The 23,696-nt window shown below is 42.6% G+C and overlaps 1 protein-coding gene across 4 annotated transcripts in view; it reads right to left on the bottom strand.

The window, feature by feature from the left end:
• Positions 1–23,696, bottom strand: part of NTRK3 (neurotrophic receptor tyrosine kinase 3) — a 1,004,345-nt gene that overhangs the window by 731,332 nt on the left and 249,317 nt on the right. The window contains exon 1 of one of the 4 annotated variants that reach the window (XM_033920394.1): positions 11,504–11,611. The exons of the other annotated variants lie outside the window; for them this stretch is intronic. The gene's annotated coding sequence lies outside the window, so the exon portion shown is untranslated. Of the gene's footprint in view, positions 1–11,503; positions 11,612–23,696 lie in introns of those variants that run through there. 4 annotated transcript variants of the gene reach the window in all.

Genomic DNA, 23,696 nt, shown 5'->3' with positions numbered 1-23,696 from the left:
GACTAACATTTAAGCGCAGGCATTTGTACTGGTGAAATCCAGGCCTAAATGCCTGTGTCTATGTCATGCGTGCATCATGCGTGTTCTAGCTTTTAGGAACACCCATGACCCACCCGTGTACATCCGCCAGCCCTGTTGTGAGATCTGCCCGCCAGAATCTACGCACACCACTTTATAGACTACACTTAGAAAATTGTGCATGTAAATTCTAATTAAGGCCAATAATGGCTTGCTAATTGGCAGTTATCAGCACTAATGGGTTTGTTAACCAATTAAGTCCCGTGTACAGCTCTGCAATGTGCACAGATTTGCACAAGCAATGTTCGTTGCAGTACTGTATATGGAATTGGAGAGGAGGGGGTTGTTCATATACTGGTGACACACCTTGTTTACACATACATACACAGTGTCATAGGAGGGAAGGAGGCACCTGTGACGGTTGCATCCCCTCACGCCTTCTTCTCCATTTTCCCTGCTCCTTCCCTGCCCTACTCTCCGCTCCTTTTCCCCGTAACCTCTTTAAATGTTCAACATCATGAGAAGCTTCTCCGTCCCACTGCTCCTGCCAGCATTGGCTTTGCCTTTGATGCCACTTCCTAACCCTGCAACCAGGAAGTGATTTCAGAGGGGAGCCAGAGAAGTTGCTTGCGCTGGCAACGATTTAAAGGGGGTACATAGACAAAACCGTGCGAGATAATCGCGCAGGCAAACCCGCCCAATCGCGCACAGGACGTCAGTGCGCTGGATTTCAATACTATTTTAAAGCGCTGTGAAGGGGTGTGTGTGGGGAACTCCCCCCCTTTAGTTAGAAATGTTGGCGCTCACGTTGGGGGGGGGAACACCCCCCCCCCCATTACAGAGGAAACTGTAATTTTTCCCTGTTTTTTTAGGGAAAAATTACAGTTTCCTCTGTAATGGGGAACTTCCCCACCCCCCCAACGGGAGCGGCAACATTTCTAAGTAAAGTGTGGGGGGTTTCCCCCAACCCTTTAAAATAGTGTTAAAATCCAGTGCGCTGACGTCCTGCGTGCTATTGTCTCATGCGCTTTTGACTGGATATGTTTAAAGAGCTACAAAGTGGTGTGCGGGTTAAAGAGGTGTCGGCACCCCCTCCAAGATGGCGCCCGGGGCGATCCGCTCCCTGCCACCCCACTTTGCTACGCCACTTTACACAATTAAATTGCTTTTTTAAATTGCTTTGTGCACACATCCTTATATCATTTTTTTTTGTATGCACTTAAATTTCACTTTTTATTGCACCTACTTTATATCCTGCATAAGCATTTAAAATGATCTCGGAATATTCCATAACGTTCTACCCGAGTTCCGCATATAATCGTGATCTCCTGATAACATTTCAAAACAGTTTGCCTGCCAAAATGTCTTCTAGGTGAATTCAATTTGATATGGAACAATATTTGCTTCCCTGAGCTAATATTGGTGAAAGAATGTCTCTGGAAATAAGCTGCTAAATCTTCAAGGATCGTCTATTATTGTAATAACATCAAGAATTAATTAGCATATATAACATAGCAACTCCATTGTAAATCACAGTGCATGTGCAGCATTTACAAAGGGGGAAGAGCTAAGAATGGGCATTCCCCGAGCTTCCCTAAAACCCAAGCAAATGCTTGTCAGCACCTCAAAGTCTCCCACTTGTGGGGAGTTGAAAGAAGCTATCCGCTTTATTTTCCGTGGTTTTTTTCACCCACACATCCAGGGGGATGGGAGCAGGAGGGAGGGTTATATCTTTTGTTCTGGTATTATTCCTGATGGTAATGAGGGAATTTGTATCTTTTGTATAGATACTGATTGATTATACACTTCCCCCTCCCCATTCGCGGTTTCGGCAATCGCGATTTCACATATTCTAGATTTTTGGGGGAGGGGGGAAAAAAGAAATAAAAAAACATTGTTAAATCTTCCCCCCGGCATCCCAGCCTTACCTGGTGGTCTAGCGGGCTTTCGGGGCAGGAGCGATCTTCCTACGCTCCTGCCCTGTGCAGATCGCCATTAGGAAATAGCTGTAGAAAGTTCCCCTCGTAGTCTCGAGAGACTACGGGAACTCACAGCAGCCATTTCCTAATGGCGATCTACACGGGGCAGGAGCGTAGGAAGATCGCTCCTGCCCCAAAAGCCCGCTAGACCACCAGGTAAGGCCGGGAAGGCAGGAGGGAGGCGGAGGTGGGTCAGAGCCGGATATTCGCGGTTTTTCGCCATTCGCAGTCCGGCTCTGCCCCTATCCCCTGCAAATCCGGAGGGAGAAGTGTAAGTGCTTGGTTGATTATCAAACTCAAACTCAGAGGCAGAAAATTTCATGGCAACACCAGAAAGTATTTCTTCACAGAGAGAGTGGTTGATCATTGGAACAAGCTTCCAGTGCAGGTGATCGAGGCAGACAGCGTGCCAGACTTTAAGAATAAATGGGATACCCATGTGGGATCCCTACGAGGGTCAAGATAAGGAAATTGGGTCATTAGGGCATAGACAGGGGGTGGGTAAGCAGAGTGGGCAGACTTGATGGGCTGTAGCCCTTTTCTGCCATCATCTTCCATGTTTCTATGTTTCTATGATGGGTCATTTGGCCTTTATCTGCCATCATGTTTCTATGTTTCTATAATCAGAAAGTTCTATGACATCACAATGCAGGTGTAAAGAGCCTTAGCCTATAGGAAGAGGAGATGCAAATGTTAAGAGCCTTAGCCAATAGGGAGAGGAGGAGAGAGTGGCTGCTGCAGACACCAGAAAGTATTTCTTCACAGAGAGAGTGGTTGATCATTGGAACAAGCTTCCGGTGCAGGTGATCGAGGCAGACAGCGTGCCAGACTTTAAGAATAAATGGGATACCCATGTGGGATCCCTACGAGGGTCAAGATAAGGAAATTGGGTCATTAGGGCATAGACAGGGGGTGGGTAAGCAGAGTGGGCAGACTTGATGGGCTGTAGCCCTTTTCTGCCGTCATCTTCTATGTTTCTATGTTTCTATTTGTATATCAATTGTATTGCACTTTTTGTTGGCATTAAAAACTAAAGAAAGTTAAAAAAAAGAAAGAAGCGATCCGATGAAGATTGCTTTTGGCAAGCACACAGACACACACTCACTCACAAAAGCAGCCCGCACTGTTGCGGCGCTTCAGGGCTCCCGAGACCAGTTGTCACATTTCCACGCTTACACCTAAGTCATGCTGAGCGTGGAAAATCTGAGCTCCGGGTTACACTGGTTGATGAACGGGGAACAGATGCAATAGCCACCTGCTCCGTTTCCTAGCTGAAATCTACGAGACTGGAAACACAAAGCAGGGCTTACCTGTATTTTTTGTTGTTTGTTTGGCTCCATGAAAGCAAAATGCATGAGAAAAGCATGCTGGACGCAGGCACTGCACAGCAGGTATAAATAACAGTTTGGCTGTTCGCTATAACTCATTTTAGGATTTCTAGGTAATCAGAAATTGTATTTTGCAGTAACAGTGAGTGAAGTGCTTAGAATATTTTGTTATTAATCATAGGAAAACATGTATCTCATATTTTAGCTCTGTATGCTCCAATATTGCAATTTTCTAAGACGATGGGGGGGGAGGGTTGAGGCTCTTTCCATCCTTGCAATTTACACTGTGATGGCACAGCGTTTTATACTTTCTCGCTCAGTGCCAGGATAAGGGAAATGGCATTGCCAACAACGTTGATACACCATGTGGTTTGCGATGAAGCTAATAGCACCCCAGAAAAAAAATGCAGCACCTCCCACAATTTCATGGCGCGCACATTATGGGTTGGATTCAGTAAATGGTGCCCACATTTTTTTTTTTTTTTATAACTTGCTTTACTCCCCCTTCCTTTCACAAAACCGCACAAGAGGTTTTTTTTAGCATTGGCCAGTGCGCCGAATGTGTTGCTCCGACGCCCATAGGAACTCTATGACCGTCGGAGCAGCGCAAAGCATTTACTACGCCGGCCGGCACTAAAAACCTCTTGCATGGTTTTGTTAAAGGAGAGGGGGATGGGTTGTTTGGTGGCGTGATCGTTTCCTTTTGGGATTATTACAAGTTTCATTTGAGGACCCCCGGTACACTCTGCACTTGATAAGTCGTTTCTGCGTGCAATTGTGTATTCTGTGCTAACTCACTGATTGACCCCCTGAAGCAGGTGGAGATGCCGAAACACGGCCCATGTCGGGTCTAATAAAATCGAGTCGGACTTGAAGGCTCTTTTTTCCTTTTCCATGGCCCAAATTCGGGTGCCAGAAAATATTGTCACCCAGCACTATTCTAAAAAGGGCACTCGTTATTTGCACTCTTTATAGAACAACATTTGGTACTGATTTCCACGCCCACCTGTTGGCGCAAAGACTTATACCAGCCCAAACCTGGTATAAATCCTGATGTGCAAGTTGGGCACCGTATCCGCGGTATTCTCTAATAATGCACATAATTTTCTGGCATGCCCCAACCTGACCACGCCCTCCCTCCTATGACGACACCCTCTTCGCAATTTCACTCAAAAACCACCTAGGCGCTGTCCTCTAACTGGGTGCATACGAGTGTTTGTGCGTTGATCTGCTGTTTCAGTCCCGTTTCGGCGTCTTGCATCTTTTAGAACGTGTTTCTGCGCCAGACGTTGGGCATCTGATTAGCGCCTAACTCTAGACACCATTTTAAAAGAATTCCCCAGTATCTGTCAGCTACTTTATCCGGAAAAGCAAACTCGACGCACGGAATAAGAGCAGACTGCAGATTTATTGGCAAAATGATTCATTTCTAAACATTTACTGATTTGGTTTTACATCCTGTCCTCCCAGAAGAGCTCAGAACGGGTTACAAGTTTATATACATAATAAAGCGCATTTATACAAAGTGATGGCAGGACATTGTCTGAGACCCCCCCTCTTTTACGAACACATGGCGTGGGTTTTAGCGCCAGCGGCGGTAACTGCTCCGATGCGCGTAGGAATTCTATGATCGTCGGAGCAGTTACCGCCACTAAAACCTGCGCTATGCATTCGTAAACGAGGGGGAAAGATAGCAAACCATAGTTAAAGCACGGCAAAACATAGGGGTCCTTTTACAAAGGCGCGCTAAGCATTTCAGCGTGCGCTAAATATTAGCGCACACTAACCACATGCTAAATAATAGCACACGCTAACCACATGCTAAAAACGCTAATGCTTAGCGCACCCTTGTAAAAAGGGAAGGATAGTATGACAAAACATGGAATGGTGAGACAAGCTAGAAAATTTTTTTTAAAAAATCTTTATTGATTTTTAAACTTTGACAATGCAATACAATTATCTGAACATAAATATTTCATAAAACACATTATTAAACATACAATTTATACTTAGAACAATCATTTTCTCCCCCCCTTACCAAATTACTACAATAAGACAAATTATGTAATTATAATATTATAATTAAGTATTTTAATAAACAAAATATCTTTCCCTCCTCCCTCCCTACCTCCCCTGGATGTATAAGGTATTCTACCAACCTCAAAAAATAAAATAAAATAAATACATTATAATTATTATGATGTTACAAATATAGTCAATGGACTCCACACTCTATTAAATGTACAGCTAAACCCCAAACACTCTGCATTCATTTTTTCATATTTATACGTGGTACAAACATTTGTCCACCCAAACGTGTAATTTGGAAAAATTACAGAAGATCGAATATAAGAGTACTGAATTTTCCATGAAGCTCAGCCTTTTCTGCTGGAGAAATGTTTAAGAAATATGTTTTTAAGTCGCAATGATACCAGATACACTTTTCCCTATTAAAAAGATATGTTTCTCCTGGAAAAGCTGTTTCGCCTCAGAAGATCCTGACTTACAAATGGATATCTTGGACGTTTCACAACTTTTATAGGCCTCGTTCAATTCTGATTTTACGCTGTCAACAGTAATTGTTGGATCTGAATCGGGATCGTGTATTAAAGTTATTTCCAGAATTGAGAGACTGTTTCTGGGATTACAACTATCCATCTTCCTGGATATTTCTACAAGTATTTACTCGTGATTATACTGCATATATCAGATTTATAAATGACGTATTCATTTGACGGCAATGAAATACTGAGAGCGTTTCAAGAGAAATTAATGTACGTTTCAGGTTACGGTTTCTCCCTTCTGCAGTAATAATTGCCTATATCTCAAAATATCCATCATGAAAAGGAATTTACGAGGCTTTCATAGCACAGGGTGGCAAGCGGTAACATGCAAACCATCAAAGATATATGTGTATGTACAAAATAGCGCGTGGCTAGATTATTATTATATATGGACATATGGTCACATACACAAGTAAATGACTAGGGCTTTGTAAAAGGGCCCCTAGTTTAGTTTAATTAATTTATTTAAGGTAATTTGTGGCTAGAGCGGATAGTGTAACTGGTTTTAAGAAAGGTTCGGACAATTTCCTGGAGGACAAGTCCATAGTCTGTCACTGAGAAAGACACGGTGGCAGCCACGGTCGGCAGCAATCAGCAGTTTGCTGACTGCGGCAATCGTTAAATAAATAAATTCGATGCCCGACCATGTCCGGACGCCCTCACTGAATTTCTGAGTTTCTAGAGCCCTCTAAATCACAGCTGGTGAAGCGCAATATTCGGCATTTAACTGACTGTGGGTTACTTCATAAAGGGGCTGCTTTACTACAATGTTTCAAGTTTACAGTGTTCCCCCGCGAATTCACGGTTTGCGAATCGCGGACTCGCTCATTCGTGGTCTGCTACGACTGACTCTTCCTGTAGTAGAGTCAGGCTACACCAATCAGGAGCTGAGTGTCAAAGCAGCTCCTGATTGGTGTAGCCTGATTTAAGTACAGGAAGAGGCGGTCGGAGCAGACCGCGAGTGATTTTCTTCACCCGCTGGCGCTCCAGCTGCCCTCTCTTGCCTCTCCAGCTGCCGTCTCCTGCCTCCCCTGCCTTTTGACAGGCGAAAAACTGCATTTGCGGTTTTTTTAAATTTGCGGGGTTCCTGGAACGGAACCCCCCGCGAATTTCAGGGGAGTACTGTATTAGGTTTTTTTGATATACCGCCTACCAAGATTATCTAAGCGGTTTTACAATCAGGCACTCAAGCATTTTCCCCATCTTTCCCGATGGGCTCACAATCTATCTAACGTACCTGGGGCTATGGAGGACTGAGTGACTTGCCCAAGGGTCACAAGGAGCAGCGCGGGGGTTTGAACCCACAACCCCAGGGTGCCGAGGCTGCAGCTCCGACCACTGCGCCACCCACTTCTCGCCCCGCCATGCACTCAAAGGTGGCAAGCGCCGTCTTCCACACGGGGGTCTTTCCCAGTGGCGTAGTGAGAGGCGCCCGGGGCATGGCGCCACCCCCCTCCCGCTCCTTTCCTCACCCCTTGTCTACTTTTCCACACCCACAGTGGCATGATGCAGCCTAAAGCGTCTACGATAGGTGCGGTTCCAGTGCTTTGAAACTCAGTTAAATATGTCATTTAAATGGCTTTTTTTTTTTTTTTTACTGAGCTTGGGAGCTTATCAATGCCTGAAAAAAAAAATAAAACGGTGCCGGTTAGACCCAGGCCTTGGAGTCACACAGCGAGGGTCTGGCGATAAAAGGGGCCACCCAGTTTAAACTGGGTGGCTAATAACATTGGGTGAAGGCAAAGCCCACAAGAAATTGGAAGGGAGGGGGTAGAAAAGAGCAAGGTGAGGATAGAGACAGGGGAGGAAGAATTTGATTGGTGGGAGTATGGAGATTGGGGATTGGATAAGAGTGAGGTGAGGAAGAAAGAAAGAAAGGGATTGGGAGTTGAATTTGGGCGGGTAGGAGTTAGTCTGGAGAGAAGAGGGTGGTGCGAGGGAGTCGGCGTTCCCCTCCCTCCCACCCAAGTTGGTTAGGAGATGGGATGAGCGTACAGGGTGGAGACGGGTGTGTGGGGGATTGTTGGGGGGTGGGGGTCGCAGCTGGAAGAAGGGCCTAGAGGAGAGCATTTGATTACAAATGGTTTGAAAGTTAATATAAATGAGATGAGTTGAATTATGTCCTCGTGGGCGGCACCGCCACGAGTTGAGGTGACTTGACGACACCGTGGGTCACCGGAGAATGTAAAGGAGAAGACGGGGAGACTGGGGCTAGTTCGATACCGATTAGCACCAGGAATTGATTCAAGGAATTTTGAAAATTTGGTTGAGAATTGGTTCTATGTTAAATGTTATAATCAATTGAGTTTTGAAATTGATGTTAAATAAAGCTGCGGCCAACTTTTGCCAATTAAAGAGTGTATTGGGATTTTTTGAAAAGAGTGGGGAATATGTGATATATATGAGAAGTGTGGCTGAAGTACGAGTCCCAATGTTATACCACTCTGTTTCTTTTCTCCTTCTCTTTCTCTCGATTCCTAGGTCCAGTGTCTTTTTTATTGCTACGGTTTATTGCTTTGGTAAGCCTATAACAAAGGCCAACGGGCAGTATATTAGATGATCTAATATACTAAAGTAAACTACACTTTTTCAGCTGACCTGGAGTGTTCTGTTTATAACACTGCCACGGTGCTTAGATGGAGTAAATTGAAAACAAATACGCACAATAAAGTTTGCCCACATTAGGGATATTGTGAGTGCGTGACTCAAAAATGTTTAAAAACAATAGAACCTCAATACCTCGATGCTTCCCCCAAGTGGCGTCTAACTTTCACGCCACCTCTAGTAATGGAATCTCCATTTTTATCAAAGGTTCTACCTCACTCGGGCGGGGGAAGGGGCAAACGGCAGAAAATCCTCCCCCCCTCCAAAAACAACAAAGAAAACTGCTGACCCCCCCCCCTAACCTCCTAAAGTTAAGGTCAAAAAGAACACAAATCACTCACAAGTAATTCCCATTGAAAACAAGCTCATAATGGTAATGACTGAAAATTCCAATCATCACAAAAAAAAAATCCAAAATGAAGTACCGTACTCGTCTGTCGTTATGAAATCACCAGGCGCGCAGAACTTTACATCCTGTTAAATGCTTAATCCATTGCTGTATGCATCCCGGGCTTCCTCAGACCTCGCTTCAACACTGCATCAGGAGATGCACAATAGAGAATGACACAGTGACAAAATTCATCACCGTTCCCGTCCCCGCGGATAACCGCAGGAAACCATCTTCATGTCATTCTTTAAGGAGAGAGGGAAGAATCAGAGTATGAATGGCCACAACCACTGACCCGCAAGCTTTGCTCTGAAGAATGCTGGTGTAGAAGGACTGAAGTTGAAACAGACACTACAGAATGACAGTCTCTGGTATCCAGAGCAGATATTGTGATGTCATAATGCCTCATTCCACCAGTGCCTAAGAGCCAATCACATCAGTGATGTCACAATGGCTTCATTATCCTTGACTCACATAAGAATCAGAGTATGAATGGCCACAACCACTGACCCAAAAGCTTTGCTCTGAAGAATGCTGGTGTAGAAGGACTGAGGCTGAAATAGACACTAGAAAATGACATGGGATTATTTCCCGCGGTTATCCGCAGGGACGGGAATGGTGATGAATTTTGTCACCGTGTCATTCTCTAATGCACAACTCTCTTAGTAGACGTGGATCCATGTTGCAGCATTGAAGCGAAACAAGGGGCCCTTGTTAGGATTTGAGGAAGCCAGGGATGATTTGTTAAATCCCCCCCCCCCCATTAAGGCCCTCTTTTACAAAGGCGCGCTAAGCGTTTTAGTGTGGATTTAGCATACGTTAAATCAACGTGTGCGCTAACTGTTAATGTGCCCATAGGATATAACACACACGTTAGCGTTTAGCGCGTGCTAAAATGCTTAGCGCACCTTTGTAACAGAGGGGATTAAGTGTTTAATAGGATGTTAAGTTCTGTGCGCCTGGCGATTTCAAAATGACAGATAAGTACTACATTTTTTATTTTTTTTACGATAATTAGAATTTTCAGCGAGTACTCTTTTTTAAAAAATCTTTTTTTTATTGCAAATTATACTGAGGGATTTGTACTCTTTTTTCATCTTAACTCTGGGGAGTTTGGGGTCCGCAGCTTTTCTCAGTTATTTTTGGAGGGGTTTGTTTTTTTTCTTGTTTCCCCCAAGTGTGGTTGAACCTAGGGATAAAAATGGAGCCTCCGTCACTAGAGGTGGCGTGAAAATTAGGTGCCACTTGGTGGAGCGCTGAGGTTCCATTTTAAAATTTTGGAGTCACACTCTCGCAGACCCCCTCAGTATGGACACCCTTTAATTTTGTGTATTTGATTTTGGGATAAGTTGGCGTTTCTTTTTGAGGGGTTCTTCTGGGTAAATTCAAAACAATGTTCAAAGTGTCAGATGTTGTGTAGGATGATCCAGGACCGTCACGCACAAGAAATGTGGCTTAGTATGCAACCAGGGGAGTGTATGATGAAGTGGTTAGAGCCCAGCCTCAGCACCCTGAGGTTGTGGATTCAAATCCCACACTGCTCCTTGTCAGGACAGATAGAGAAAAATGCTTGAGTACCTGAATATACACCACTTAGGTTATAAATAAATAAAACAGGCTAAATAAATAAAAATTGGGAATAATTTTTTTTATATAAAATTTATAAAAAAAAAAGAAAGAAAGAAACTGTAAAAATAACAAATCTCCCTAAAAGGTACAGGCCCAGGCTTTTATCTACTTCCCTATTCATTCCTACTTAGGCCCTCTTTTTTGCTAAGGTGCGCTAAGCATTTTAATGCACGTTTAGCACACGCTAAATCAACGCGTGTGCTAACCGCTAGCATGTCCATAGGATAACATGCACGTGTTAGTGTTTAGCGTGTGATTAGCGTGCGCTGTTTACCGCACGCTAAAAAGCATAGCGCACCTTGGTAAAAGAGGGGGAGGGGGGGTTAGTCTTGCAAAATTTGCTTTCAGCTCAAGTGTTGGTTTTAAAATTGATCTATCAAAACCAAAACCTGTTTAGTGCATCATCTTAACACAAAGAGCACTTAGTGGATTATATGTGCTTGTAAGACCAAACTCTCAGATTTCTACAACCAGAAAACAAGTGAACAAATTAATGAAATACATAAAAGGAACAAATACTAATGTGTCTTAAGATAATATAAAAATTCAAACATGAGGTTGCTTACTGCGCTGCTATACTCTGGTTCACGAGCGAAAATGACGCTGCGCTTTTAAACTAATACAAGGGCCATGATGTCATAGGCTCTTCTGGCGCATGCTCGTGAACTGTGTAGCTCAACTATAATTTTGCTAACTGGAATATATACCATTTGGCAACGTGAGCTACTAATGATTCCTATTAAACTTGCTTTAAAAACACTACGTCACAAAAATGCTCTCCAGTCCATGGACACGTTTTTGAATTTTTATATTATCTTAAGACACATTAGAATTTGTTATTTTTATGTATTTCATTAATTTGTTCACTTGTCTTCTGGTTGTAGAAATCTGAGAGTTTGGTCTTACAAGCGCATGTAATCCACTAAGTGCTCTTTGTGTTAAGATGATGCACTAAACAGGTTTTGGTTTTGATAGATCGGTTGTATCTTTTACCTGTTTCCATTGTGATAAGTTTAAGTGTTTCCATTGGTTTTAAAATCACCAGCACGATCCCGCAACTAGGAAATGCAGATTTGATAGCTGCCGCTCTCTGGATTCTTTACTGGCAGAAAATATATTTTCAACTGGTTTAGCCTTGTCATTCTTCTGCATTTCAATTCGATTGCCTTTGGCATGCAGGCGCTTTAATAAAAAATAAAAATAAAAAAAAGGGGGAAAGACATTTTTATAAGGATGCTAGTATATAGCACTGACTTTGAAATAAAAAGGCTGAAAAATAATATGGTTAAGAAAGTATATGTACATAAGGATAAGAATATTGAAAGGCATCTGATGAAATACGACAGAGGTTTTTTTTCTGTTCTACAAAGTACTGGTGGCAAATATTTGAATCCTTGAAGAATTTTACTAGAGTAAGAAACAGGCGAGTCCTCTCTCAGTGAATAGGGCTCCTACTTGATCTAGATTAGAAGCATGGATTCTCCTGCGTTCTCTATCTATCAGCAATTAATAATACAGAAGCGCAGATCACGACGGCACATACAATAAAGACATCCAGCCCGCCTACCCAATCTGCTGCAACACTAAAGTCCTCAGTGGATCTCCAATATTTTTTTTCACTTCTGTATATTGTGACCGGGCGAGGCCTGGACTGGACAAGACCAGAGTCCTGACCCGGGTCATCCAAACCTCGGCCGAGCGGTAAGGCGAGGTATGGAGGGTAGCGGGGTGTGCTAAATCAAAATTAAAGTCAATGGCAAAAAAATGTTCAGTGTGAATTCTTTCTTTATACTATAGTGCAATTCAAAACACACAAGAACACTCACTGGTGACTAGAACAGCCTGTTAACCCACCATGCTTATGTTCTTGTGTGTATAAATACCCTCCCTATTGTTCTTTCCTTTTTTTTAACAATACCCTATTATTGTAACTTTTTTCCCCTCTCTCCCTAAACTCATGTATGTATCATTTGTATCTTGTATTTTTGAATTATCTTGTAAGTTTCTTATGTTAAAATTGTAACATGTACATCGCCTAGAATTTATAATAGGCGATTCATCAAAAACTGAATAAACTTGAAACTTGAAACTTCTTTACAGGCCAAGAAAATCTGGCACTTTCCAAAAGCTTGCCTCTGGAGCAATTCTCAGGGTGTCGTTAGCTTTCTCAGCCTGAGCATGGGATTCTTCCTACGCTTAACAGATCTGGGCTATTTAGATCCCCTGCCCAATCAATCCCAACAATTGATGGCATACAAAAAAACTCCACAAAAGGTGCCTTCTAGAGAATGACACGGTGACAAAATTCATCACCGTTCCCATCCCCGCAGATAACCACGGGAAACCATCTTCATGCCATTCTTTAAGGAGAGAGGGAAGAATCAGAGTATGAATGGCCACAACCACTGACCCGCAAGCTTTGCTTTGAAGAATGCTGGTGTAGAAGGACCGAGGTTGAAATAGACACTACAGAATGACAGTCTCTGGTATCCAGAGCAGATATTGTGATGTCATAATGCCTCATTCCACCAGTGCCTAAGAGCCAATCACATCAGTGATGTCACAATGGCTTCATTATCCTTGGCTCACATAAGAATCAGAGTATGAATGGCCACAACCACTGACCCGCAAGCTTTGCTTTGAACAATGCTGGTGTAGAAGGACCGAGGTTGAAATAGACACTAGAAAATGACATGGGATTATTTCCCGCGGTTATCCGCGGGGATGGGAACGGTGATGAATTTTGTCACCATGTCATTCTCTAGTGCCTTCACCAAGCTGTGCTCTGCCAGTTTTTCAAATCACAAATGCCAAGAGTTGGCCGCTGGCATTTACGCCATGCTTCAGCGCTGAATGCTCTGCACTGTTCCGACAGTCACATAGTTCCTATGAGCGTCGGAACAGTGCAGAACATTCAGCACACCGGCGGGCGCTAAAAACCTCTCGCAGTTTTGCAACGGTGTGTGTGCGTGCTAATTAAAAAATTAATGCAAATTTCACCAGTACAAGGGGGTGCTGAAAAGTTCTCAGCCAGCCAAACAACTTCCTAAATTCCGAGCGTTATTTTGCCCCTGTAGCGGAAAAAAGTGCTATCTTATTTTGTTACGTGTCAATTTGCAGAAACAAAATTCTCTGTTTTGACAATGTTTACATCATTGATTGAACCACATCCACGTCATTCTCTTCTTGGTTGGGCTGAGAACTTTTCAGCACCCCTCATAGTGTAAAGAGTTTCAGTGTCTGGTAACCAGAGCTGAGATTGTGATGTCATAATGCCTCATTCCACCAATAAGAGCCAACCTCAACAGTGATGTCACAATAACTTGATTGTCCTATACTTGGCTCACTTCTAATACATACGAGGGGGTGCTGAAAAGTTCTCAGCCCAACCAACCAACTTCCAAAATTCTGAGCGTTATTTTGCCACTGGAGCTGAAAAGAGAGTTATCGTATATCCTTAAGTGCCAATTTGCAGAAGCAAAATTACATTTTGACATAGTTTCAGATCATTGATTGAACTATATCCACGTCATTCTCTTCTTGGTTGGGCTGAGAACTTTTCAGCACCCCTTGGCCGTATGAAGAGTTTCAGTCTCTCGTAACCAGAGCTGAGATTGTGATGTCATAATGCCTCATTCCACCAATAAGAGCCAACCTCATCAGTGATGTCACAATGGCTTGATTGTCCTATACTTGGCTCACTTCTAATACATACGAGGGGGTGCTGAACAGTTCTCAGCCCAACCAACCAACTTCCTAAATTCTGAGCGTTATTAACTGCCAATTTGCAGAAACAAAATTCTATGTTTTGACATTGTTTCAGATCTTTGATTGAACCATATCCACATCATTCTCTTTTTGGCTGGGCTGAGAACTTTTCAGCGCCACCTGGTAAAACTATCCCCCAAATTTGCAACTATGGCTGGGATTCACTAAACTGCCAATCGGACCCGATCCGGGCAGGTCCGATGAATTCATAAATGAAAAATATGCAGATGAGGGCAATCGGAGGAATGACCCCATCTGCCTGCACGGATCGCTCTATAGCAATCCCAGCGCATGTGCAGACCATCTGTAGATGGTCTGTGCATGGCCATCTGAGGCGCGACCTTTTTTTTTTTTTAACTTGAAAACTTTTTTTTGTTAGTTTTTAGCCCTGCGAGCCCGTGGTTTTCACCCGCTTTAAATCTGCGGGTTAAAACCATGGGCTCTCTGGGCGGGGAAGGGCAGAGAGAATGGCGATGCAGAAGCAGAGCTTCAGGGAAGGGCAGGAGAATGGCGATGTGGCAGGAGAGCTTCAGGGAAGGACAGGAGAACGGCGATGCGGCAGGAGAGATTTGGGGAAGATCGAGGCAGAGCAGGGCAGCATTCGGGGAGAACAGGCAGGAGAGATTGCAGGGCAGAGAGCAGGGCTTCCAGTCGGAAAGACGTTTTCGACTGGTCTCCAGCAGTCGCTTCTTCAGGTGATCGGCCAGCCCAGTCGGATCGGAAATTTGGTGTTGTGAATCGCGTCCCAGCCTACTTTGCATGCATTTCACCTCATTTGCATGCATGGATTCAAAGCGATGATTAGCCCTATGTAAGTCATTTGAAAATGGCATTATCATACAATACTGTGCTATTTGGTATGGCAATGAGAGCAAAAAGTCAGATTTCTACAAATAATAACAAATTATTACTTATAATGACTGGGGTTGCCATTCAACAAATTACGTATAATTGGAAAAATTGGAGTAGATTAAATTATAATTTCTGGTGGAATTCCTTATGTCATGTTTATAAAATGGAAGGATTTATTGCAATACAGCGCGGTTTTTTTCAGGAAATTTCAGGATGTGTGGGAGCCATTTACAAAGTATTGTACCGATTAGATGACATTTTATTATTATTTTTTTTTCCCCTTAAATTTACAAGTTTGATTGTGAGGGGGAGAGGGGAGAGTAAATTTATTGTTACATATTGTATAAGGTATTAATTATATGATAAGAAAGGTTGGGAAGGGTGGGAGATAAGAGCATATCATTTGTACCATTGATGATTATGAAGTGTTATATTTATTGTTAATTTGTTTGGATATATTGTTACACTTATTGTAAATTTGAAAATGAATAAAGAATTTTTTAAAAAAAAGAAAGAAAATGGCTTCCTGAAGGCTGAACTTAGCATGTAGATAAGGGTGAGCCAGTTGTCGCAGTGTGTTTGGATTTCCAGAGTGTATTTGATGAAATCTCTCATGAGACTCTCCTGAAGAAATTAAAAAAAGGCACAGATAACAGCATCCCCAGGTATGCCTTAACAAAACATTTTGAAGTGAGATGCTAATAGACTGGGAGAGCAAACAGGATAATTAATTTACTGTTGTCAGTTTTTGATGTCTGGACACTAATAAGGCAGAATCAGACAGAAATGTCAAGCCTGATCAGGCAGCATAGCTCGGCATATCGCAAACTGTGGGCCCCGGAGGATTCCAGTGTGCCCCGAGATGCCGGTGCTGACTGACTGCTTACAGGACGTGCCTCTTGTGGCGAGAGGCAGATCCTGTAGTCAGTCAGCCGGCACTCCCCCCCCCCCCCCCAATAGGAGGCTCAGGGCCGTGCATATGTGTGCAATGTCATCACGTCGAAGACCGCAAATTTCCGGGTGCCCTCCAGCCGCAGCCGCGAGATTAGTGTGCCAGCAGCTTAAAAAGTTTGCGACACACTGGCATAGCTAGTTAGCTTAAAAAATGGTTATGGGCATCATTTAATTTTGCCTCAAAAAAAAAATATTACCCAAGCAAGGTGCCATATCCCGATTGGCTAGTTAGACAGTGGTAGGACACCTGCCGCCGCCTACAATTGGAACGCCATTTGTAGAATTTGCCCCAAAGTGTGTAACTTGTTTACCTTTCGTGCAGAGTGGGATAGAAGAGAAGCGGTTAAGTTGACAATCAAATACTGCAGGGGAAGACCAATACAATAAACAGGTCTCTTCCTTTAAAGGGAGTAAACCATGGTTATAAACATATAAAGGAAGGGAAAATCTTTTGTTTAAATGAAAGAGGCTGTCTGATATAAAGAAAAAAGAAAAAAAGTCTGAACTTAGTAATCTCAATCAGTAATAATTTTCTCTTGTTAGAAATAATTGAAGAGGAGTGATAGAGAATTTGGTAGAGTATACAGTATAGGTAGTGCAAGCATAGGGGTGAGTGGGCTGAGGGGTGAGTGGGAGGGGCCAGGGGTGGGTGGGAGGGGCTTAGGCAACAAGAGATCTGTTAATGAAAGGTCACTTTGGTCAGCCACAAAACTTAGAGACTTGAAGAAAGCACAGATGTTTTGTTCAGCATATGTGGACCCCTGAGCCCCAAGCTGGCTTCAGAAGTCCCGAAACCAGGAAGTTACAGTGATATTTATACATTTTTCTGGCTACACAACTGAATGCTAGAAAAAAACTTCTCACGTGTTACTTTTCTTAACAATCATTGGTCACTTATCTAAGCCCTGCAGTCTTTCTGTTACATGTCCAGGAGGGCGGAATCCAATATTGTGTATGCTGAGATAACCATAAGAAGCTAAAACACCCAGTTCAGGCAGGCTAGAACATGAGATAAGTCAGGTCTGGCAATTAAACATAATTCAGCATTTTATTAAGGAGAAAACTTAGTTCAAAACTCAGGAAAACCAGCCCCAGTCTCCTTCATTAGCAGTGTTAGCTGTAAAAACAATTTCCATGGGCTAGATTCATCAACCTGCCCGATCGGGCCCGATCCAGGCAGGTCCGACGAATTCCGCAAGATAAAATATGCAGATGGGGTGATCGGAGGAACCCCCCCCCCCACCTGCCTGCATAGATTGCTGTTGTGCGATCCGCGTGCATGCGCAGACCATTTGTAGATGCAAATGCCCATCCAAGCCGCGACCTTTTTAAAAAAAAAACCACAAAAAAACCTAGACTTCAGCTCCTTGGGCAGGCTGGAAAAGCTGTATAGTGCTACAATCCATTCTAAAATCCACCTCTTTTAAACTCCCATTGTACTGGCAGACGCTCCTTGAAGAGCATTCCCCGCACCCAAATCCCTTTATTTCTGGGGCGATTTCTATCCTGGATGGCAAGCACTTCCAAGGCTGACTGCCACGGAGTGACTGCATTTCTTGTACGTGGCTCCACTTGCCTACCTTGCTTTTCAGCCCTTGCTCACTTTGCAAACGAGGCCCCAAAGTGATAGCTTTTAGCCCTGCGAGCCTGTGGTTTTTAACTTGCGGGTTTAAAGCGGGTTAAAACCAGGGGCTCGCAGGGCGGGGAAGGGCAGGAGAGATTCGGGGAAGATTGAGGCAGAACAGGGCGGCATTCGGGGCGAGCAGGCAGGAGAGATTACAGAGCAGGGCAGAGAGCAGGGCACGATGGACCACTGGTCTGACCCAGCAGCGGCAAATCTTATGTTCTTATGTCTATTCCTATTTCTCATTACAACAGTTGCTGTTTAACAAGAACAAAAATATTTCCTGCTATTTGCTCTGCAGATATTAAAGCAAAATTGACTTTGTCATGTATTTATACCAGGGGTCTACCGTGCACTTCTCATAAAATGCAGGTGCTCAGCTCCAGTTCTGTAGAAAAATAAATACCTCCTAGGCAGATCTTAAGTTTATGTAGTATACCTCATACTGATAATTTGGACAGATATTTCCTTTATAGTTCAAATGTAGTTTAGTGAATTTTCTTTGACATTTCAGTCTTTCATGTCTCCGTTTGGATGATGAAATGAATACTGTACTGAAAATTAAAAGTGTGTGCTCAGGATACGTCAATGCAGCGGGGTATATTTTAAAACCTAGCAGGATATTAAGTAGGGAGTATAAAGATCAATAATTTATGTACTTTTTTCATGTAATGCCTAGTATTTTCATTTATTGAAACTAATTTGAAAGTGTAGTGCAACCAGTTTCCGGATTGTTCTGTGTTACATTTAAAGCGTCTGAGCCAATATCAGGAAACGATTATGTCCCTTAATGTTGAACATAGAGAAGGTAAAAACAGAGGGATCAGTTTTCAAAAGGACATACTGTGCAGGGAAGAGGTAAAACGCGGACCTTGTGGATCTAAACCTGCACGTCCTTAAAAATCTGAGGTCCGTGACACTTGTAGTTAGTTTCTGGCTCTGGCAGACCTCGATGACAATTTAGCGCTGACGGATCCGTCTTAGCTTAAGGAGGGAAAAGAATTAGGATCCATCAGCGCTAAATTGTCATCGAGGTCTGTCAGAGCCAGAAACTAACTACAAGTGGCACAGACCTCAGATTTTTAAGGACGTGCGGGTTTAGATCCGCGAGGACCGTGTTTTACCCCTTCCCTACTGTGCATTCACTGACAGCCAGTAAACATATGTCTGATATTTGTACTCGTATATTATTTATATATTTTAAACATTTCTATTCCGCCTATCAACCAGGCAGATTACAAACGAACGTACATAAAATGAGACCGACAAAAAATACAAATTCAACTAAAAACATACGAAAATACAAACTCAGTAAAAAATACATTCAGCAAATAACAAGATCCTAGGAAAAGTACATCAAAGCAGGAACTCCTTATTCGTAGAAGGCTTTTACAAATAAGTGGGTTTTCAATCATTTCTCGAATGATATAAAGTTAGAACGTAATCTGAGGCTCCCTTTTACTAAGGTGCGCTAACCGATTAGCTCTCGCTAAACGCTAACGCGTGCATGTTAGTCTATGGACACGTTAGCATTTAGCGCTCGCTAATCGGTTAGAGAAGCCCGGACCGAATAGGGGAGGGCGGAGCATAAGAAAGGAGGGCTCCAGGGAAATATAAGGTAGGAAGGGAAAGAAGGGGACAGGTAGGGATAGGAGGAGGGGAGGGGCAGCGGGAGTTTTAAAACGGACTCTCCCAGCGCAGCCAATCCTTTCGGTTCGCTAATTGGTTAGCGTACCTTCGTAAAAGAGGGGCTTAATGGTCCATTCCACAATTTTGGGCCAGCTAAAGAAATAGCCGACATCCAGGTCTTTTTACAATGCACATCCCGGACACATTCGAGTGACAGTTTCATTGCCGAATGTAATCGCCACATCACCTATTACATCACATTTGAAAACCGCACACTGGCTACCTATCCTGTACAGCAGGGGTAGGGAACTCCGGTCCTCGAGAGCCGTATTCCAGTCGGGTTTTCAGGATTTCCCCAGTGAATATGCAGGAGATCTATTTGCATGCACTGCTTTCAATGCATATTCATTAGGGAAATCCTGAAAACCCCGACTGGAATACGGCTCTCGAGGACCGGAGTTCCCTACCCCTGCTGTACAGAATCACTTACAAACTAATCCAAGTTTCCAAGTTTATTACAAAAATTTAATTAATCGCCTATCACATTTCCTAGGCGATGTACAATCTCATTAAAAATCAGTTGGGGTGACAAATATAACAAACAATATAATACAGACATTGCTATACATAATTTCTACATATCATTTCAAAACTAAGGAAGGTTTTTTAAAGGGTTACAATCATTATTAATTTAATTTAATTACATTTAAGGAAAAAACAATAGGAGGGGTAACAAATAAAATTTATATTTAATATGTAAAATAAAAAGTGAAAAGTAAAAAGTTTTAGGATATAAAATTTATACATTAAAAGCATCATTAAAAAGGAAGCTCTTAAGTTTGGATTTAAATTTATCTAGGTTCCTTTCCTCTCGAAGAAAAAGTGGGAGATCATTCCAAGATTGAGGAGCTGTTATTGAGAACATGGTGTGACGCCTTGTATTGATAACTTTCAGTGAGGGTATTGCCAATAAGTGTTGATCCTGCGATCTTAACTGTCTCGAAGTACGATAAGGAATTAAGACTCTAAATATAAAAGTGGGGGTTTTAAATAATAATGATTTAAATGTAAGCAGACATATTTTAAATAAAATTCGGTGTGTAACTGGGAGCCAATGTGCTTTTTTGAGAAGTGGGGAGACGTGATCGAATTTTTTGGCTTTGTAAATTATTTTAACAGAGGCGTTCTGGATAATTTGCAGACGTCTGATTTCTTTCTGCGATATACCTTTAAATAAAGCGTTACAATAATCAATTTTGGAAATTACTAATGAATGAATTAAAATATTCAGAGATTTTGCACATAAAAATTTTGCCACTGAACGAATTTGTCGGAATTTGGATGTAAAATGACTTCTTTTAGTCTTTACACTTGTTACAGGGGAACCTAGCTATCTTTCCCATTATTTAGTTCAATATTTTCCATTGATTCCTTTCCGAATGAACATATTCACTAATTTGAGAGATTCACAGGCAGTGGACCAACTAGTTAAAAATATATATCTATATATTTTTGGAATGGATGGATTCTGAATGGACCTTGATTATGAACGATGAGACTAGGGGCTCCTTTTACGAAGCCGCGTCAGCAGCTTTATCGCACGCACATTTTTAGCGCCTGCTAGCCGAAAAACTAACGCCTGCTCAAGAGTAGGCGGTAGCGGCTAGCACGGCCGGCACATTAGCACGTGCTATTACACGCATTAAACCGCTAACGCGGCTTCGTAAAAGGAGCCCTTGGTCTTTTCTTTATACTATGGAGTCCTTTTCGGTTTTTATCTTGGTATTTTGTACGTCATCCACTTAGAAATTTTGGAAGATTTGGTGGAATATTGAATTTTAATATACTTAAACAAACACCACTCAATCAAAATCGGCTAATTGTACCTAGTTATAAAGTGATACAGTAATATTCAAACGTACTAGGGAACCAATATCTTCGGTTCATAGACATAATCGCGGAAGACAAAGGCGCGCGCCGACAACTGAGCGCAAGATGGAGGTGCGCGCCGAAGAAAATTACTGTTTTTAGGTGCTCCGACAGGGGGTTTTGTTGGGGAGCCCCCCCACTTTACTTAATACAGATCGTGGCAGCGTTGAGGGGGGTTTTTGGGGGGTTGTAACCCCCCACATTTTACTGGAAACAACTTTTTCCCTAAAAACAGGGAAAAAGTGAAGTTTTCAGTAAAATGTGGGAGGTTACAACCCCCCAAACCCCCCCAATGCCCCCACAACGCGGCACGATCTGTATTAAGTAAAGTGGGGTTCCCCCCACGCCCCCCCCCCCGTCGGAGCCCCTAAAAACAGTAATTTTCTTTGGCGTGTGCCTCCGCGCTGCGCTCAATTGTCTGCGCGCGTCTTTGTCCCGGCGCACTTTTGACCTGACACCAATATCTTCAGTACAAAGACATCACCTCTGGAACTCTTCTCGTACAAGGAAAGACTGAAGAGGTTGGAGCCCATCAGCTTGGAAAAGAGATACTCGATGGGGGGATATGATTAAGGTCTACAAAATCCTGAGTGGTGTAGAATGGGTTAAAGTGAATTGATTGACACTTAATTAAATTACAGAACATGGGAATACTTTTAAAACAACTAGGAGGAAATATTTTTTTTACTCAAAGAATAGTTGAACTCTGGAACTCATTGCCAGAGGATGAGGTTACAGCACTTAGAGTAGCTGGGTTTAAAAAAAGGTTTGGACAAGTACCTGGAGGAAAAGTTATAGAAAGAGTGCACAATGAAGTCAGATAAAGACCATATGGCCTATCTAGTCTGCTTAACTAGGCACAATTCATCACACTTCTGCATCCATCGTACCTAATTATGCACCAGACTAGTGAACAGCTTTACGCAAGAGATTATTGAATGAGAGGGAATAAATCCCCTCCTCTCCCTTAGAGATCTAAGGTACTTGTCCCAAGCTTTCTTGAATTCAGGTAAACATTTTGGCCTTAAATTTATAAATGGGGCCTAAATCAGCACACCTGCTGAGTTAGGCGCCAAACCTAATTATTTTTTAATTGGCATGATTGGTGTAGTTTTTGAAAGAGCTATTAAAATTATTAAAAAATTAATTATGTTTATGTTTATTAAAAATCTTTATATATAATCTTTATATCAGTTTGGCAAATAGGATCAAAGCGGTTAATGATATAATCCAATCAAAGTAATAAAAAAAAAAAACTCCATTTAAAAATAGGAAAGGCAAAGCAAAAATTAAACTAAATATCATATCTCTATCATACAAGATATTTAATACATTCTTCAATTTAAAAAAAAAAAAAAAAAAAAGGCCCAAAAATGGGGGTCTCGGTTTATATTTTGGTCCACCTTCACTACCCTATCCATCTCTGACACACAAAAAGTATTAGGCAAACTGGCCACCCGATGCAGCCCCTTAGACAATTCCCCCCTCCCACCTCCTCACATCAGTGCCCGAGGAAATTATCATATGGATCAATATCCTCCTTAACAAATCCCTAAACCAAGAACGCCTACCGAAAGAAATGGGAAAAATAGCTTTGACCCCCCCATTTCCTAAATCTTCTAATACAGATCTCGCCACTCCCTCAGACTACAGGCCCATCGCTGGCATCCCCATTCTCACCAAGCTTCTTGAAACTCACATAAGCAAACAACTAACAGCATACATAGAACAACATTTATGCCTTCATCAGACACAATTTGGTTTCAGACCGCAGCACAGCATGAAACTCCTAACCAAAATCAAACAACTGCTAAGTAGGGCATAAACAATTCAGGTGGAGGGAACTTACAAGTCGAGGACCTGGAAGGCCGCAGCAGGAGCGGACTGCTGGGCACGATGGACCCCTGGTCTGACCCGGCAGAAGGCAATTCTTATGTTCTTACAGGCTGTCAGGCCATACTCCTTCAATTCGATATATCCGCAGCTTTTGACTCAATTGATCATCAATTGCTCCTAACAAAACTCTCTGAGATAGGGGTAACAGATACAGTACTACGCTGGTTCACCAACTTCCTCATGGTGTTTACTCCAACAACTGGAGGGTCTTCTGTGGAGTTCCATAAGGCTCACTGCCCTCTCCTATTCTTTTCAACCTGTTCATGAGCTCACTCGGAGACATCCAACTTGAAGATGAGAGCATAATGTCATACGCAGATGATATCCCACTCCCAAGATAATCTTTGATAATATAGAAAAAAAATCCAAGCATGGGAAACCACTCAAAAACTAAAGCTAAACGCCACCAAAACCAAGGTCCTCTATTTCCACAACTCCCAACAAACAGCACCAACAAGCATCACGTTCCAATCGGGCAACATACTTACTGTAGGAAAAAACCTCTAAAATTCTAGGCTGCATCCTAGACTCCAC

The sequence above is a fragment of the Geotrypetes seraphini genome, chromosome 14 (genome assembly GCF_902459505.1).
Source record: "Geotrypetes seraphini chromosome 14, aGeoSer1.1, whole genome shotgun sequence".
Taxonomy (NCBI): Eukaryota; Metazoa; Chordata; class Amphibia; order Gymnophiona; family Dermophiidae; genus Geotrypetes; species Geotrypetes seraphini.
The sequence above is the reverse complement of the archived record's forward strand: the minus strand, read 5'-3'. Positions and strand labels throughout refer to the sequence as shown.